This window comes from Hypanus sabinus, chromosome 12, assembly GCF_030144855.1.
Source record: "Hypanus sabinus isolate sHypSab1 chromosome 12, sHypSab1.hap1, whole genome shotgun sequence".
In the NCBI taxonomy this organism is placed as follows: Eukaryota; Metazoa; Chordata; class Chondrichthyes; order Myliobatiformes; family Dasyatidae; genus Hypanus; species Hypanus sabinus.
In genome coordinates, this window is record NC_082717.1 from 22,042,858 (window position 1) to 22,061,139 (window position 18,282).

An 18,282-nucleotide genomic window follows, 5' to 3' on the forward strand; every position below is an offset into this window, starting at 1 on the left:
AGCGCAAGAGAAAGAAAGTGAGCGAGACAGAGAGAGAGACAGAGCAAGAGAAAGAAAGCGAGCGAGACAGAGACAGAGAGAGAGAGACATAGAGCGAGAGAAAGAAAGCGAGCGAGACAGAGCAAGCGAGACAGAGACAGAGAGCGAGCGAGACAGCGAGAGCGAGAGAGAGAGAGAGCAAGACAGCGCAAGAGAAAGAAAGTGAGCGAGACAGAGAGAGCGAGCGAGACAGAGAGAGAGACAGAGCGAGAGAAAGAAAGCGAGCGACAGAGACAGAGCGAGACAGACAGCAAGCGAGACAGAGACAGAGAGAGAGCGAGACAGAGAGAGCGAGCGAGACAGCGCAAGAGAAAGAAAGTGAGCGAGACAGAGAGAGTGAGAGAGACAGAGAGAGAGAGCGAGCGAGACAGCGCGAGAGAAAGAAAGTGAGCGAGATAGAGAGAGCGAGAGAGAAAGAAAGCGAGCGAGACAGAGAGCGCAAGAGAGTGAGAGAGACAGAGAGCGAGCGAGTGAGAGTGTGGTGAACTACGTGTGCTTGTCTGGACATGCCCTTGCTGACTGCTCCTGTGGCTCCTCCCACAGACCCCTGTATAAAGGCGATCTGAAGCCTATGCTCTCTCTCTCAGTCTCCAGGACGTAGTATGATGGTCACTCACTCCAGGTTCCTTCTTCCAGACAGAGAGAGAGGGGGAGAGAGCAAAACATGGCAGAATGTTCCAAAAAAAGAAAATCTAAAACGTACTTCACCCCAGACTACACTAAAGTGTACCCCTGCCTAATAGGGGTAAAAGATAATGACAGTGTTGCTTGCTGCACTGTTTGCAACAGTGACTTTTCTATTGCCCCGGTGGGTTAAAATATAGAAGACATGTTGAGGTGAGTTTAACAGGTGACATTCGTTCATTGGCATAGCTAACATTATTTAAACTAGCTGGCTAGCTGCTGAGGAGATACTCTATTGCAGACATCCCACTTCTCCCTGGAGACTCCCGCAAATTGATGGTGCTTCCTCCTTGAAACGAGATTTTGCAGGGTGGGATGTCTGGTAGATAGCTTTACATACCTTTCAGTTCTTTTTGTGTACCTTCATCAGCTGTATCACGAGCCCAAGTACATGAAACTGCTGACATCATTGACTAACATTTCTCTGATGTGATCTGAGACCAATATTTCGGGAGTAATATCCAGGTTCTTCTAGAAATGCTGCAGTGCGTCAGGTGAATAGAGATAGTTTATAAAACAGTAAATATCAATATCAGAGTTAAATAATTTTAATATTACCTGAACTTTTATTTGAATTAATTCTCATAAATATTATACTGGTCCAACCATCACAACTAAAATTTTAAGAAAATTCAATCAGGCAGTTACACTGAAATTCTTAGATGAAGAAAGGCAAAGGGAACTTAATCCTAAATTTAAACATTACACATAGTTTCAAATAAAGATCAAAGCAAAATTATGACTGTGATGAATCTGAAATTCCATATATATATTGCTAACAGTAGAAAAAATCCTGAAAACCATCATAAATTGAAATATTGCCGTGAGAGATTTAAATGCACTTCAATAAAGCTACTTGTTTTAGATCTGCATAATTACAGCTAAGTATAATATTAGAAAATTACAGATCTATACATTATGATGAATTATGTCTGCAGAGGAGTACATGCATCAAAGCCTATTTGATGGTACCTTTGGGATTTTCCCCTCTGACCACAAACGCAGGACAATTCTGAACCTGTTTTGAAATATGCTGATGATGGAAAACACCTTGGTTTCATTGTGACTGTTCCTGCAACATCTGGAACATAAATTAAAATAGAATAGTTCCCTGTCAACACACACTGCTTCAAAGCAATCCACTCACCCTTACAAAGGCATATGTCCCTTTACTGTCTTGAACTCAACTATAGTAATGTGGGAGATTTGGTTACATGGAACAAAATTAGTGAGCAATGAGACCTCTGTGTGAGTTCACATCGATTTGATGGGCTGAAATGGTTTCCTTCATTGGCAATGGTGGAGCAAAGTTAATGGGATAAATCCCCTAATCTCCTCCCAGGTCTTGTGGTCTTAAATAGGAAAATAGAAAACCTTCAATGGCATATGGAAAAATAAAAAAATGAGTTAATATTTTAAAGAAATTAATTATGACCATACTTTTGCTGAAAAGTTATTGACCGAAAGCATTATTATTTTATACATTTAACCTGATCAGCATTTCTAGAATTTTCTATTTTTGTCCAAGTTCCCAGCCTCAGCTGTGTTTATTTGGTATTCATATTATAAAGTGTCAAAGAAAAGATGAAAATTTGAAGATGACTGACATAAATTAATTGAAAATGTTTATTTAATTTAGTCATTCTTGAGCCTTTCTATCCAGCATTAAAATGGAAATCAGTTTCTAATCTTGATGGTACATACAACCACAACTATCAGGATATCATAATTTCAATTCAAGATAATAAAATAATCATAATACAATTGATGTAGCCCCATCAATCATCCCATTCCCTCTCAGCTTCCTTTCTCATTATTCAATTCCTTTCCTTTAACTCCTTCCCTATGGTCAGAGGTAGGGAAAGAGGAAGAAGGAGGACCGAAGGTCAAAGGTGATGAGGGAAATGGGGAATTATGGGGTAAGATCTGTACATATATTCAGAGTGCATCTATGTAACATAAAGTGGATGTGTCTGTGTCTACATTTTTCTGAGTGACAAGAAAATTTGTGTCACCAACTATTTTAAAGATTTTGCCATTAGACCAAGAACCTGCTCCTTCAAGCCCATGAGATAGGTGTTTCAAAGGTTTCAAAGGTACACTTAATGTCAGAAATGTATACAATATACATCCTGAATATCTTTTTCTTTGCAACCATCCACGAAAACAGAAGAGTGCCCCAAAGAATGAATAACAGTTAAATGTTAGCACCCCAAAGCCCTCCAGCTCCACCCTCCCATGCACAAGCAGCAGCAAAGCAACGATCCCCACCCCTCTCCCACCCCCACAAAAAAAAAGCATTGGCACCCCCCCACCAAACAATCAAACGTGTAGCAAAGCATCAATAAAGACACAGACTTGCAGTGCCCCAAAGACTGCTCATCTATTCGGTAATTCGACATACCACAGGCTCTTTCTCTCAAATAAGGGAAAAAGAGATGTCTCTGTTTCACAATGAGAGGGGAGACGTAACAAAACAACTCACTGATTTATGATGTTAAAAGTCTGTTGTGTCGCCTTTTCCGAGCTCTGTGCCCAAAGAGTTTGTGTCTCTGAGCTCACAACCAGCAGCCAGCTTGCTGCTTTCAATCTTGTCTGTACTCCCACGACACACTAATTCCCGCAGAGGCACAGACCTCGAGTCCACCTGCCTCCAGAGCCGTGAAAGCCCGAAACTCCAAAGGCGAGCTGATCTTCCAGGCTGCATCCTTGGTATATCAAATAACGGCCGGTCATGAGACCCCGGGAGCAGGTCCCATTCCCACAAAGAACCAAAGTCAATGTGTAACTCCAGGTCAGGGTCTTCAAAGGAACCTTGAAAGGGAAAATATAGAGAGATATTAAAGATAGAAGTAGAGCTGTTTCCAAAGATGCAAGCAAAGGAGTCGCCGTTAGGTGCCATTGTCTCCTAAGCTCCTACGGTCATCTTCCACTCCAGTCCCAATGGACTGTCTATAACGACATGTAAAATCATTTTTGGATCCTGCAAAGGACAAGCCCTAGCACCAGCTCAAGAAGCTGAATGACCAAATTACAGTCCTCCTTACTCAATCTATTTCTCTGGATCTAGGATAAATGATTAAGCTTTGTTGAATTATATTTTCTCCTCAGCACATCAGAAGTTGTTTAGCTGTACTCCAAGCTGGGTGGATAACAGCGGACACTTTCCAGGAATCAATACCTTATGGAAAAGTTACATTTTCAAATGTAATCAGTACCCCCGACATAAAAGCCAAGCGAAGGCTGGTGGTGGCTTGACACTACGATTCAAAATTCTTCAACACGTGTCAGGACACCAGAGTGCACATGAGTGCCACAGATTCTGCTGTGCCCTGTTCGACGTTACTAGAAATGGCTCACGTATGGACAATTTCCTACTTGGGATGAAGGTATGACCTAAGACCTTGTGAAGCAAAGGTCTGGTTTCTTAGATAATTAAAGTTTTAAAATATCACATGAAGTTCTTTGTTCCAGAGCCTTAACTAAACCAGCTACATACACACCATGATTGCAACAGCAGCTAGGAGGCAGGGCAGCTTGAAAGCTTTCCCACATGTGCATGACCACAAGTCAGGAGCATAATACAATTCTTTCTTCTTGTCTGAATTAGTGAACTTCGACAATTTTCAAGAAATGTAACGCCATCCACTTGATTGGCACCCTATACACCACTGGTATTGGCATCCCTCACACCAGTGGCAAAATGTAATTTTAATATGTACACACCATGATACCTTGACAGCACCTCTCAAACTCACAACTTCTAGCATGAAGGAGGACAAAAGCACAAGTTTATGGAAGCACCACCAGCTACAAATTCCTCTTGAAGCCTCAAACTGTCCTGGCCTGGAATTCCATCGGTTGCTCTTTGTCATCACTGGGTCTAAATTCTGGAAATCCCAGTGTTGTGGGATTATCTTCAGCAGACAAACTTCCACAATTCCAAAAGGAGGCTCAAGCCCACCTTCTCAAGGGTAATTCTGGATGGGCAATAGATGCTGCCTTACAAGCATGTAAGCACGCTCATGTTCCAAAAGAGTGAAAAAATTTTAAAAATACTCACACACAAGAGATTCTGCAGTTGCTGGAAATTCAAAGCAACACATACAAAATGCTGGAGGAACTCGGCAGGTCAGAATTATTACAAACTTCTGAAATGTGTTTGATAAGCCATTTTTTTTGAGCGAGAAGCTGAAAAGGATGGGCGTAGACAAATCCATTCTCTCCTGGATTACTGACTACCTGACAGATAGGCCCCAGTTTCTACAGCTGGGCAGTTCTCTGTCCGAGATGGTGGTGAGTGACACTGGAACACTACAAGGGACTGTCCTACCTCTGTTTCTGTTCACGCTGTACGCCTCACACATTCAGTACAAATCCGAGTCTTGTCACTTGCAGAAGTTCTCGGATGACTCTGCGGTGGTTGGGTGTATCAGAGATGGGCAGGAGTCGCAGTACAGAGGACTGGTAGACAGGTTTGTGGGGTGGTGCGGGAGGAATCGCCTGCTCCTGAATGTGGGCAAAGCCAGGGAGATAGTGATTGATTTCAGGAGGAAGAGCATTGTGGTGAGTCATTCTAGGAGAAGAGGTTGCCATGGTGATGGAGTACAAATACTTCAGCAACTTGACAACAGGCATAACTGGAAAAACGGCACCAAGGCTGATTACAAGAAAGGGATGAACAGACTCTATTTTCTAAGGAAGCTGAGATCCTTCAATGTGTGCAGCAGGATGTTGGAGATCTTTTACCAGTCTGTTATAGTGAGCGCAGTCTTCTTTGCAGCTTTATGTTGGGGAGCAGCATCAGTGCTGGTGATGCAAAAAGTCTCAATAAACTCATCAAAAAGGCTGGATCTGTCCTTGGCTGCAACCTCAGACTCTGGTGAGTTAGTGGTGGAGAGCAGGTCAATAAACAAACTGTTGTCCATTATGGACAATCTGGCACATCCTCTCCATGACCCACTGAATTAGCAGTGGAGTACCCTTTTGAAAAATCTCATTCAGCTCCACGGTCACAAGGATCGTTACAGAAAATCTTTCCTACCAAATGCAATAAGTGTATACAACAGTTCATCTCTGTGCAACAGGAGAACATCGTAAATAGTCTCTGTTTTATTATTTCATACATTATTATTGCACTTTATTGCACATTGGTAAATTATTATTGTGTATTATTTGTACTTCATTATTAATTAAGTCTGCACACTGCTAAGTGTGTTTTTAAATGTTGCTGCTGTAAGGATTTCCCACGGGATCAATAAAGTACTTATTATTACTGTTTTTTAAAAACATTAATATGATTTACTTTAAAAATATTTACTTTTCATCAGAAAATACAAAAGAATTGTCAAAAAATACAAGCGATTCTGCAGAGGCTGGAAATCTTGAGCAACACACAAAATACTGGAGGGACTCAGCAAGTCAGGCAGCAACCATGGAGGTGAATAAACGGTGTACTCTATGGGCTGAGACCCTTCATTAGGACATTGTTAACAACAATTTTGATAATAACTGTAGTAACAAATGGGGTATTTGAGAGGGCCTGCATTATTTTACCTAAGTATCAATTCTTTACTGAATTACTTCCATTTGTGGGTTTGGCATTGAAACATTAACGAATATTTAATGAACACAAACTTGGTAACTAATTTAAGACTTTAACATGATGTACTGATTCATTTAAGGGAGCTATTTATTGGCAAGTGTACAGGGATAAGGATTTACATTATTAACACAGTTCAATGCCTCACTGCCTATATCTGGGAGAGTCAATTTCAGAAACTCATCTGGTACAGTCACATGAAGGAATTGTTTGTTTGATTAGGTGAGAATTTGGTCAGTCATAAATAATTATAGACTTACATTTGAATTATTATGCTTCTTAGAATACTCAGGGAAGACCAGACCTTACCCCGCAGCTCATCTTTTTTGATGGTCAAGAAGCACTACAATATTGGTCATCTCACTTTATGATTCCCGACATTTGGCACAAAAGATGGGGAAGACGGCACACCCACCTGGTTCAACGAAAACCAACCAACTGCATGTAATTAAAAGTGATGGCCATCTTTGATGAAGGAGAAATGTGAGGTGCAGTTTTCTTCATAATAACCAAGATATTTTACAATAAAACATTGAAAAGTATTAATATTAACAATATTTAAGCTGGTGCAGGATTAGAATGTCTATATCAACAATCGCATGCAGATGTTTTAATAGTGATGTGAGATTATACTTACTGTGTGTCTGTCTCATTATTTGGCTGCAGGAGTGTGTCACAGAACACTGCGCAGAACTGCAGATGATACTTTTACCAAGTTGTTAATACTGTGGACCATGCTTCAGGGATGATTAGATACTTAAATGGTAAGTAATGTTTCACCTGGATAACTTTAGCGTGATATAAACTGAAAAAGTAAATGTTTAATTATTGTACAGTTTTAAGGGAAAAGAAAAGGCATTAAGAATGTGGAAGAAGTGATGTCTAAGCGTTCTAATGCATGCAATATTAAACTTAAGAGAAACTATATTACTTTGACCTTGTACAAATTTTATCAAGTTTCACTTTCAGAACTGTATTAACTTTTGCACTGATGCTTGATGAAATTATGGTTTGATAATGATGCAAAGAGATAGACTACCATAATAAAGAGCTCACTTTTGCTCACTTTTCCAAAAATAAACATAGAATTAAAGGTAATCTAATTAAACTGATTAAAGGAATTCATCATGATTCCTTTGAGAGTTTTTTTTCCAGTTCCAGGAATCACAAACTTGACATGTGCAAGGCCTGGTCTGGATTAGATTTTAGGAGATGGTTCATTCCCCAGAGAATAGTGGACTACAGTATTTCATCTGATTGTCATCTCATTCATTTCTTCAGCTTGGTGCTGATTTGTTCAGGTGAGAAGTTACAGATGAGAAATTATATGTTTATTATTTTTCTCTCACTATTCTAGTGTTTCTATTTTTACTTAAGAATTTTTGCATTTATACTATTTTGTTTGGAGACCAGTTATGTTTCCTTTATTATAAAGTGCAAAAATTATGAATTCTTATTGTCACCAGTGTTTGTGGTTCAGTTTCCTTTGGCTTATATTTTTCCCACAATTTTACTATACCAAAATAGATATGGCATTATAAGTTGCATTATAAGTTAATAGACCAAAAACTAGTTAAATAGAATAACATCGATAATTTTGGGAAAGTGACTGAGAGATTTAAAAAATGGCCTGAACATTAAGTATAACACTGCTGTTGGTTTTCAAAAAATGCACTTTATGATCTTTTTGCAACATTAGCTCTATTTACCTCCTCAAAGGAAAGACGGAATTTCCAATAACACAGCACTCCTCAGAACTCTAATGAGGTAGCAATGTTTAGTTTGGGTATTAAAGTCCTTGAAGTAGGGCATGAACACATAATCTCACGACTGCTCCAAAAACTATTGCTCACTCGTTGGCACAAGGTGTTGAAGTGATTAGTTAACCTACTGATCTATAAATGTTCTAATTTAATAATCTCCTTGTATTACAATTAGGATCTATTTGTCTTGTTGGATTTAATTGGTGCACCAAATCCAAGATTTCCAAGTTACTTTCCAAATACAGCTCACTGGCATAATAGACCGTAGCTGATAGGTAAATACAATTAACAGATATTAGTTATCAATACACTAGTATTTTTTATGTTACACATTGTGTTGCACTTTATTTCTTCTACCTTATTTCCTTGTATATTATGTACACCCTTTAATTGTTGGCTCCTGGGAGGTTTCTCTCTTCAATCTTACCCTCAGCTAGGAGATTGGAAAACAATAAGGATGGGCAGATTTTTCTAAAGTAAACATAATTTTATAAAGGAATCTAAGGAATAGCTGATTAGTCTGTTTTAAAATAAAGCTCAATGAAGAATCTCTGAAATAGAACATTTCTAAAATACTTAGATAAACATAAAAGATAAGTAGTTAATTTCAACTGTGGAATTTCAAAGCAAATCTGGGAGACTACATTAAGAATCTTGTTCCCTGTCACTTCTAGATACACAATCAGATACATTATAAAGACCAGCCCTCTAAGGTACTGTTCCATCAAAAGCTGCCAGGGACAAGAAGTTAGCTGACCTATCTATACCAAGGCATAAGGAGATAAGGAAGATGTAGATACTGTACGGAATTAATTAGAGGATTTTTATGTCAAAGCTTTCTCTCAGAAGATCAAATGAAACAGTTAAGCATGCTTGAGCTGACCATGATCCCTGTACAAACTGTTCCCCTTTGCCTGTACATTGTCTGGATGCCTCTATTCCCTGCCTGGTCAGAAGTTTACTTAAACATCTCTTAAACACTTCCACACGTTGGATCTGCTTCCACCATGTTTCAGGCACCAGCCATTCTCTGTGCAAAAGAGAACGGGGGGGTGGGGGGGAGCGGCGCGACATGATTGCTTAATGGTTAGTGTGATGCTGTTATAATGTCAGGGACACAGGTTCATTTCTGTCACTGTCGGTAAGGAATTTCTATGTTCACTCAGGAATTTCCTTTGGGTTCTCTAGCTTCCTCCCACATTCCAAAGACATACAGTTTAATGGGTTAATTGGTCATATGGGTGTGATTGGCTGGCATAGGCTCATTGGGCTTAAAGGGCTTGTTCAATGCTACAATTTAATTTCAGAGAATGTATCTGTTCTCAGTATACAGCTTGGAATTCTTAGTCTTCACAGACATCCATGAAACCAAAAAAAACCCCGAAGAATGAATGACAGAAAACATTCGAACTTCAACACCCCCCATCAAAAAAGCCACTGTCTATCCCAACACCTTGACATCCCACAGGTGCTCTCCCTCTCTCTTGCTCATGAGAGAGAGCGAGATATCACTCCTGTCACAGTGAGAGGGGAGGCCAACAGCTCGCTGTTTCAATATTACTCTTGTTTTGACAGCAGCGTACACTGCTGTCTTGATGTTTCCACGACGTTTCAGTCGGCGCACTGACAAGGAATCAGGTTGTCCACAGGGCCGCACCTGGAAGGCACCTGTCTTCCAGGCCGTTGCTGGAGATATCAAAAATGCTAGACCGCACAGCAACTCCGAAATCCGGAACCCAGCACCATAAAGAACCGCAGTTTGAGTGCAGGTGTAGATCATGGATTCCGACAGGACCCCAGCCACCTTAAAAAGGAAGGAAAATACATTAAGGAGAAGAAATTAAACTGTTTCATGGATGAACTGAAAGAAGTAGCTCTCTGGCACCATCTCTAGCTCCTCCATCTCCCATGTTATCACGCTGCCTCTAAATAAAAATCTAAATAATTCTCTCACCTATCTCCCCTTAAACCTTTCAGTATTTAACATTTTTACCTGCCTATGCCTCTTATAATTTTAGATACTTCTATCAGTTGCCCCTCAGTCTCTGATACCCAAAAGAAAACAATACAGATTTTTCCAACCTTTCCTTCAAACTGACGGGCTCAATCCAGCCAAAATCCAACTGAGCCTCCTCCATACACTTGCCACATCATTCTGGGAAGGGACACAATACTAACTAAACATTTATACAGTTACAATTCGACTTTGACCATCCATGCTCTGAACAATGAGAGCAAGTATTCTGATTGACTCTTTTACTACCCTATCCAGGGACCGATGGACTAGCACTAAAACAATTCTCCACTTACTGTATATTTCTCTCTGACATCAGACCTCCCAAAATGCATCACCTCACCCTTGTCTGGATTAAACTTCATTTGTCATTTCTCTGCCCACGTTTCCAACTGGTCTATGTCATAGATTTTATGTTCTCTGCAAATTTACCAATCAGCCCATGTAGGCACTGCAGCCAAGGAAACTCACCAGCCTCTCTACTTCACCTGGAGGTTCAATAAGTTCAGCACGTCTCTTTTGACTTGCACCAATTTTTATTAATATGCCAGACAAGAATTTCTGCTTGGTGTGGCTACTGGTCTGCCAATGACCACAAAGAACTGCAGAGAGCTGTGGACACAGCTCAGTACATCATGGAAGCAAAACCCCTCCGTAGACTTTGTCTAAGCCTCTTGTTTTCTCAATAAGTCTGCCAGCATAATCAAATACCCCACCCACCTCAGACATTCTCTCTTTTCTCCCCTTCTATTAAGTCTGAAGATAGAAGAGCCTGAAAGCACATAGCATCGGGCTCTGAATAGCATGTAACCTATTTTTGTAATAGTATTGAGCGATTTCCCTCATATGATTAACTGGATTCTTGACCTCTCTTGACCTCACAATCTACCTTGTTATGACCTTGCACCTTATTGTTTACCCACACTGCAACTTCTCTGTAAGCACTTTCTTGGCCTCTGTCACCAAACTGTTCTAAACTTTGAACCAAGAGACAACATTTTTACATAGAAATTAACTAGTGTGATGCAGATATTGGCTGATTGGTAACCTTGTAGATATTCAGATTCATTATTTCATAATCGAGCACAAATTGCAGCTGTTAGTAGCCAGTAGAATCTATACACAAATTGCACTGCAGATGCTGTGGTCAAATCAAGATGTACAAACAAGCTGGATGAACTCAGAAGGTTGGGCAGCATCTGTTGAAAGAAGCAGTCAACGTTTCAGGTCGAAACCCTTTGTCAGAACTAAAGAAGGAGGGGGCAGGGCCCTATAAAGAAGGTGGGGAGAGGATGGAAAACCAATCAGAGGAAAGATCAAGGGGTGAGGGAAGGGAAGCACGGAGGGGATAGGCAGGAGAGGTGAAGAAGGAATCTAAGGGGAGAGCACTATGGGTAGTAGAAGAAGGCAGAGTCATGAGAGGTGATAGGCAGCTAGAAGAGGAGACAGAGTAGAGGTGGGATGCCACAACAGACAGGATCTCCTGGTTGCCACTCACTTCAACTCTCCCTCTCATTCCCATTCAGATATGTCCATACATGGCCTCCTCTACTGCCATGTTGAGGCTAAACTTCAGTTGGAGGAACAACATCTCATATACTGTCTTTGTAGTCTCCAGCCCCTGGGTATGAACATCGAGTTCTCCAACTTCCGGTAAATCCCTCCCTCTCCCTTCCCCATCCCACCTTCACTCTGTCTCCTCTTCTAGCTGCCTATCACCTCTCATGACTCTGCCTTCTTCTACTACCCATAGTGCTCTCCCCTTAGATTCCTTCTTCACCTCTCCTGCCTTTCCCCTCCCTGCTTCCCCTCCCCCACCCCTTGATCTTTCCTCTGATTGGTTTTCCACCCTCTCCCCACCTTCTTAATAGGGCCCCTACCCCCTCCTTCTTTAGACCTGACGAAGGGTTTTGACCTGAAACGTTGACTGCTTCTTTTAACGGATGCTGCCCGACCTGCTGAGTTCATCCAGCTTTTTGAGAATCTATACTTTAAAAGCTAATTAGTAAAGTAAATGTCACCATAGATTGCTTCGTTTACATCCTTGTCTCAGTATGCCAAATGGTTCCATCCCAGAGCTGTGCATAGGGGAGCTATGGCCACAAAGGCCTTTCTCGCCTCAGTTGACAGCACATGGTCTGTAAGCTATCCTTGCCTCTGCATTGTCTTAATGCTCACCTTGCCACAACATCTACACTAACTAAAGGCATTGATGTAATGAACTGATTTGTATGAATTGTATGCAAGATGCCTCTGTACATCAGTGTTCCTCAGGGTCCTTCAATTTCCTGTATACTTTCCCTTAACACTTACCCTCCCATTGTGGCTCACCTAACACTTGTCTGATAGACTGGATATTGAGAGGATGTTTCCAATAATGCAGGAATCTAGCACTAGAGGGCACAGCTCAGAATACAGGGACATCCCTTTAGAACAAAGATGATGATGAATTTCTTTCGCCAGAGGGTGATGAATCTGTGGAATTCATTACCACCGATGGCTGTGGAAGCCAAGTCTTTGGGTACGTTTAAACTGAAGCTTGATAGGTTATTGATCAGTAGCAGCATTAAAGGATACAGGAAGAAGGCAGGAGAATGAGACTGACAGGGAAAACATATCAACCATGGCTCTATGGTGGAGCCAGATGGTCTAATTCTGCTCCTATGTCTGATGGGTTAAACTCCAGCTAATATTTCCTTGCTCCTATCACCAACTGACCTATATTCTACTGTATCCTCGGACAACTGTCTTCACCATGTTGAATACCACCCATTTTTGTGTTAATGTAAACTTGAGTCAGCTTGTATCAGAAGCAAGAGGTTCCAGCACTGATCGCTATGATCTGTGATTCTTGATTTCAGTTTCTGAGTGGCCTGAGATGTTACTTAGAGTAAAAACTAGTGGCTTAAAAATCAAGAGAACTGGATCTAAGACCCATTTTGCAGACTACAGTAGTTTTCATAAGGTTATGAATTTATTAACCAGTAGGCAGTTCACTCCTAGAAAATCTTAACTATGCACATCTTTAAATATTCAACTGCAACAAATATGCTATGTAAGTATTAACTTTGTACTTATTTTACAAGAGAAAAAAAATCTCAGAATTCCAACAAACCACTTCTTTAACATTATGTGATAGAAGAGCAGCTGGATCACCTGGGGACTCTGAATGAACATTCCGGCAAGGTGAAATATTTCTGGATGAAAATCCCATCAATGCATATTACTGATGACCAGATTCCATTTTCAGAAAGAGGGACATTACAACATAGGACAAAAAGGGAGGAAGCTTTTCCCTTGTTATGTAATAATCTATGTATGAACATCACAATTAGTTCTAAAATGGTTTCTTTCTGGTTGTTGCCATCACATTCCATCATTCGAGTACCATTCCCTACTTACTCCGTGATTATTCTTATGACAGAAATTAAAGTTCTTGTTGTTGACATAATGGATTGATTCTGCATCTCATTAAATGCCTTCTGAACACTTCCTTTTAATTTCTACAGTTTACCAGGCATTGTTGCATTGCATGGACCATGGCCTTAACAAAATCTGTAATCCCAATATCTGTCTTGTACTTCTCTCTTTCAAAACTTGTATTAAACTCAGTCAGAAGAACCTAAGAAATTTAACTAAAGGTAACACATATGACTCCACAATTCATTGAACTGAATCAGTGCCCCTGGCCAAGATTTTCCCCTACTGCCTTGGTGTCCAAAAACTAATTGATCTTGAGTTTATTCAGCAGTGGAACATGTAGACATTTATAGCCTGCCATGTTGAAAAGTATCTCATTTCAGTCCTTAATGGCTAATCCCTTATCCTAAAACAATAGCCCATTGAACTGGATTCATTAGTTTAAGCAAATAGCTTGTCAGGATGTATTCTGTGACTCCATCTCAGAGCCCGGCATCTCCTCCTCTTTCTTCCAAACTCTGCTACTTCTCACTCAATCTTTTTTCACTCATCCCTTTAATTAATCTCATGTATCTGCACTGTAGTGATTATAATCAAAATGTGTAATTGTATCTTTTCCCACATTGTACTCCATTTGCCAGCTTCTTATCCACTCAGTTAGCCTGACTACATTACTTCATAGACAACTTGAATCATAATTATCAATTTCTTTTCCTCACTACGTTCTGAAACTGTGGTGCTACTTTTGCTTCCTGGGATCAGATCTAGAGGGATTTCTTTAGTTTTGTTCCCCTTCAATAAATTCTCTTCAGTGATATTAATTTATTTCTTCACTATCATTTAATGCTCGGCTTGCTTCGATTTCTGTTACACTTATTACGTCTTTACAGAGAAGTCAAATATAAATTATCTTTGTAATGTCTCTGTCATTTCTTCATTCCTAATTATAATTTCTCTTAACATTACTTCAGTTGGACCTGTATTGTTTTTATCTTTTTCTAATAAATTGAAGAAAATCTCAGATTTTTATAATCAAAGAACATTAATCTTAGAAAAGAAGGCCAATCTGTATAGTTGGTCAAAATATAACTACCAATTCTAATCCTGTGTTTAGACCCTAAGTCTGCAGCCCCCTCCCTCTGCTTCATGTTATCTAATACTATTATTACCATCTTTCATTAATTCGGATGGTTCACTCTTCTTAAAAAGGTTTAAATTTTAATGAAATACACATTTGTTGATAATTTTGAATTGTTGCTTGTCATGCTTTTCTGTATCTATCTACTGCCAATTCTTTCAAAATCATTTTCCAATGTTTTTAATCAATGCCCTCCCCAAAACCACATTCTTGGCTTTAATTAATTTGAAAACTTTAGTTTCTAACTGATCTGTGTCTCCAATTGCACTTAAAATTCTACTGTATGTGATCACTTTTGCACGGAATATTCTTAATTACAAGATTACTAATTAATCTTGCCTCAATACACAAAAGACGTCCAAAGACAGATTGTTGCCTTGTTGGTTTCATGGTGTACTGTTCTAAAAAAACAATACACTGTCATATTGTTATCATTATTAGATAAGTCTTTGGAATGAAAGACTACCTGTTCCCACTTAACAAGAGAATTAACTGCAAATTAAAAGTTAATGCTGGATTTAATGAAATATGCAAGAGGGAGATTATTTATGCAATTCGGAAGATGAATGATTGAGGTGAAGTAGATTCTGCAGAGACCAGCAGCAATGAAATGATCAGCAATCCAGATCCATGTTATAACCAAAAAAACTGTAAACACTCTTTAGTAACTTGTTGAAGTTCACACACGATCAGAATACTATATAAGTGACACTGAAAGGAATGAATCGATTTAAACCTTCACAGTTTTGGTTTCACAGGTGTCCCCATTCTACATATCATACCTACACCTTTCCCTCAAGTGTGGCACAGTGTGGACGATGATGACAGCTACCTAGATTCAACAACAATTGATAACCTTCACAAAATGCTGCAGTTATTTGTTTTTGAGTATCTCAGAATGTAATTTACACCTAGTACATAGAAATAATTACAATTATTTAGTATTTCAAATGAAGTAGATGTCTGCAGTAATCCCTGCTTAACAAAGGTGACTTACAAATTTTATTCACTCCATTAATTGTAGTTTCCATTTAATTAGTTGATTGATTTGTCACTCGATGTTGCTAACCAATGAAAAATCTATCTTGTATATTTGTGGTAAAGATAAATATTGATCGATGCTAAGGAAGGTTTCACTCTTTACCATTTTTGGGAGACAATCACACGCTAGTGTTAGTTTCTTTGGTGATTTTGTTTTAATATACAGTTAAAAATTCACTGGATTTAAAATATATTTTTGTTAGTACATCATTGTATAATTGAAAAATGATTTTTGACGTGACAGAATCATCAGTTCAATCTTTTTTGTTTGAAGTTATAAATCTAGAAGAGATGACCTTACACAGGCTGTACAAAGCGTAAGTACAAAAAACGTGACACCTTATTTTAAGAGATAGAATTGAAGTTCGAGATTAACTTGATGCTTCAAATGCGACAAATAAATATTAAAGATATAGTTTTAATTGATAATGATAGTAAAATGAAGGAATACAGGACAGTAGTAGCAACTTTCACTTCCATGTGATTTAGATGATTTAAGATAGGCTGACATACTCTGAGCAGTTTAAAGTTCAAAATAAATTTATTATCGAAGTGCATACACAGTATGTCCCAATATACAACGCTGAGATTTATTTTCTTGTGGGCATACATATTAAATCCAAGAAAAACAATAGAAACAATGAAAACTGCACCCAAAAGGGCGGACAAACAACCAATGTGCAAAAGGAAAGGAACTGTGCAAATACAAAAGAGAAAATGATAATAATAAACAATTAATAATAAATATCAAGAATATGAGAGGAAGAGGTCTTGAAAATGAGTCCATAGATTGTGGGAACAGTTCAATGATGGGGTAAGTGTAATAAGAATACAAGAACATAAGAAATAGGAGCAGGAGTAGGCTATCTGCTCCGTCAAGCCTGCTCCACCATTAATAAGATCGTGGCTGATCTGGCCATGTAATTTATCCTCACTGGTTCAAGAACCGATGGTAGAGGGTTAATAATTGTTCCTGAACCTGGTGGTGTGAGTCCTGAGACTCCTGTACCTGCCTAATGGCAGCAGCAAGAAGAGAGCATGGCCTGGGTGGTAGGGATCTCTAGTGATGGATGTTGCTTTCTTACGACAACACTCAGTGTAGATGCTCTGAGGTAACAGAGCAGAGCAAAAGATAAACAGTAATGGCTTCCACTAAAATGTATTGGAATTAATTTGGCCGCAAAACATAGAATCTTTAGAAGTGTTGCCTCAAGGAGATGAATATCAAAGTTTTCAAGGAAATCTCAAATCTTGCACCTGTCCCACAGAATATAAATTTCAATTCCCAGCTAACAGCAACTTCATAGTGTCCACCGTTTATTGGTCACCCCGAAATCTGCCACAACTGGCAGTTGTGGGGAGACCCTTAGCTTCTCCAACAGCTGAGCAAGGACCAAGTTGAGGAAGAATGATGAGGACACTGTGAAACTAAATGTGAAGTGTTCCTGGAATGAAAACACCATCTTTCCTCAATATAAAAATAACAGCTTTAAAAGCACCTGAAGGAAGGGGTCCAACTTATCATCCAGTACCTCAAGATCAGAAGATGGATGGAGGCTCAATGGATTCTTCAGTGCTTTAAAAGCTATCTATGGCTCCAACATCTAAGGTCCCACCTTACTGATTGCAAGAAGTAGGACACAAAAGAAATCAGGACCCTTTGGTAGGAACAAAGACCTCCTCAATATCACCTCTGTTCTTAATGTGAGCACACTTGATTCCATTCTGCAGCAGGTACTCTGGGTCCATCTTGCTGCCATTCTTGGCTGACAAGAAGTTGAAAAGAGCTGAGACCAAATGAAAAATAACTAGGCTTCATGAGCAGATGATTATCCTAAAACTCAGCCTTGATGAATAAATGACAGAGAAGATGGAGCACTTCACAAACTATCTTCCTGACTATCCCTATAGTCAGCACCTTCCTCACTTACAGGAGACAGTTGGCTTTCATAACCACCTCAAAGCCCACCAAGTTGGAGTGGAAGTAAACCATCTCAATCTTGATGAAGAGGTGAGTAGACGATGAATTTATTTCAACCAAGTTGAAAGGCTACCTTCCAAAAACCTCAATTAGACTTGCATTACAGACAATAAGCTAGAACAAAGAAATACCAATTCCACAAACCCCTCTGACACTATCTGGAGATCATAGTCATAATAAGCATGCTGATTACTCAGTGGGGGGTTGCTCCTGTGTGATAACTAAACCTTTTTACATTGTTACTTCGTAATTGTCTTATCTCTAAGTACACATAAAAAAGTTGAATTTCGTATATTGAGGACTGCTCCCATCAGGTCAACAGGACTGGCTCCTGAATGCTAAAGATGAATTGAATAAATACATATCTGTTCTTGGATAAAACAGAAATGTGTGAATATTTTTTAAATTCACAGCAAAATTGATTTGTTTAGCATTTTCTTAGCTACAGAAATAAGGTACAAAAGTATCATATGTGCTTATCCTAATCTGTGAATTATCAACAGCTGATACATGAGGTTAATACACCTTTATTTAAAGCTGGGACCAATAATATAGCTGTAAATCAGAAAATTATTAAATTCTGTAACTTATAATGATTTT

General features: G+C 39.2%; 1 pseudogene; it reads left to right on the top strand.

Annotated features, from left to right (window-relative positions):
* Nucleotides 1-868: 868 nt before the first annotated feature.
* On the top strand, nucleotides 869-15,564 carry LOC132403318 (glutaminyl-peptide cyclotransferase-like; annotated as a pseudogene).
* Nucleotides 15,565-18,282: the final 2,718 nt, after the last annotated feature.